This window comes from Charadrius vociferus, unplaced genomic scaffold (genome assembly GCF_000708025.1).
Source record: "Charadrius vociferus isolate BGI_N301 unplaced genomic scaffold, ASM70802v2 scaffold406, whole genome shotgun sequence".
Classification (NCBI taxonomy): domain Eukaryota; kingdom Metazoa; phylum Chordata; class Aves; order Charadriiformes; family Charadriidae; genus Charadrius; species Charadrius vociferus.
Window position 1 is genome coordinate 127,991 of NW_009648948.1, and position 2,175 is coordinate 130,165.

The window sequence follows — 2,175 nt, forward strand, 5'->3', positions numbered from 1 at the left end:
CGCTCTTCCCCTCTCCGCCCCGTTCCAGCCAATTCTCCAGGTAGCGCCTATCCCCCCTTTATTCGCCGACATTATCAATTACATTTGGATTATTATTCCTCATTCAAGCCCAAGCGAGTCGCAGGCAGCTATTTCCTAATGGGGAAGTGTTACAGGCAACTTATTAACGAACAATGCATCATTAAGGGGGGAGAGCTTCAAAGGCTCGTGAACGCATTTCAAAGGACACAATGCCAGCGGAGCCGGCAATCGCATATCTGGGGGACATGGGCAAAATTCGTAACAAGGAATATACGGGGGCCCAACGTAATTAACTAATTCTCGATCAAAGGGGTTTTAGAACTGAATGGTCAGGGAATTCAATTATGGGCTTCCTAATGAACCACTGTGTGCCAAGGCAGGGGGGATGTTTTCTCCGGGAAAGGCAGGATCAGGATTGGGATTTCCAGGGAGGTTTGGGGAGAGAAGCACCAGAAAAGCTCATCCCGGGCGGATTTGGCATGGGAGGGGATGACAGAGCAACGCACAGTGGAAGGAGGCAGTGTCCAGGTCCCCCGTGACAACTGTCAGTCCTGGAGATGGCCCACGTGGTGGGATACGTTCACCCCTACGTCTGTTTTTTGGCATATTGACACCTCTTTTGAAGCCCAGGCTGGTGGAAGGGGCTGGCGGATGCAGGTCCATGGTCGCCAGGAGGGCAGGACGGCTGCCCCGGGGCTGCCACCGCCTGATGCCCCCCATGGCAAGAGAAATTTCCTCCTCTACCATCTGAACCCAGCCTCCAGCAAAAATAACGTGGCTCTCTGTTTATGAAAGAAGCATCTTCGAGTCCTTCACTAGTTTCTCTTATTACAGAAAGTTGATTTGCTCACTTTACAAAGGGAAACGTATTATGAATTTTCCCTTCATTCCCCTCCTTTTTTTTTCCCCCCACGTTTAACAACCGATTTGTGTGTTGCATGAAAGTTACACAGTCCTTTAGATGCATTTGCTATTTTATTTTCTTTCATTCAAAAATATGTCAGTAATCTTTTTTGTTAACATGAAAGATAAAGGATTAGTAATGCAAGATGCAGTTTTCTTGTAACCTTCTTGAAAGCAGACTATAGTTTCTTATCTGGCTCTAACATTCATTTTCCTGAAAAAAATAAAAAAAGACTTCTTAAAATGAAATAAACTGTATTCGATTCAGACGAGCGGCGCTAGCAAAAGAAATGTATTGCGGTTGGTGGAATGGAGCAGCTGCACAGAAGTCCCCCTGTCGCAGCAGCGAGCGGCTTTCCAAGAAAACGGCATCCGCGCATGCGGAGTCTGCGTGGAAAATGTGCACCAAACCTTGCGGTGGTGTCACAAAATACCCCAAGATTTGCCTGTTTGGTTGGCTCCAGCAGCTGCCTCAGGGACATCCAGGAGCAGGATCTTGCTGGCATGTGAGATTTGGCCCAGAAGTCCTTGTCAGCTGGGGTGTCTTTGAGGGCTACGGTGGTGCTGGGTGTCCTGCAAACCCTGGAGACTACAGAGGCCAAGACGGAGGAAATTGGTGGGTTTTTATACATCTAGAAAGGTTTCTAATGGAAGCGATGGTTTCTTATTTGAGCGATGTTGGGTCTCCAGGAGGTCCCACCTGTCTTGGCTGAGAACTTCCTCTTCTCCCCACTGACCAGGGACAGGAGCTCCCGCTTTGGGGTCCGCAAGCTGGTGGTGGCAGGCAGGGAGGGAAGGATGCAGAAAAACACCTCGGAAGGGAAAAGAGAGACGTGGACAGGAGGAGGAGGTATGGGAGCAGCAGGGGACAGTGCGAGGAGCTAGCAAGGACCAGCAGGTCTTCACGCATCCCCTGCTAAAGCAAAGAACTCAAATTTGATGGGGTTGGTTTCTTTGTAGATGTAGAGAATGAAAGCAAGCACAGGGTAAGCAGTTGGGCAGAGAGAAACCTTATGAAATTCAACAAAGGCAAGTGTAGGGTCCTGCACCTGGGAAGGAATAACCCCGTGCATTGGTACAGGTTGGGGGTGACCTCCTGGAGAGCAGCTGTGTGGAAAGGGACCTGGGAGTCCTGGTGGCCAACAGGATGCCCATGAGCCAGCCATGTGCCCTGGTGGCCAAGAAGGCCAATGGCATCCTGGGGGGCATCAAGAAGAGTGTGGCCAGCAGGTGGAGGGATGTCATGCTCCC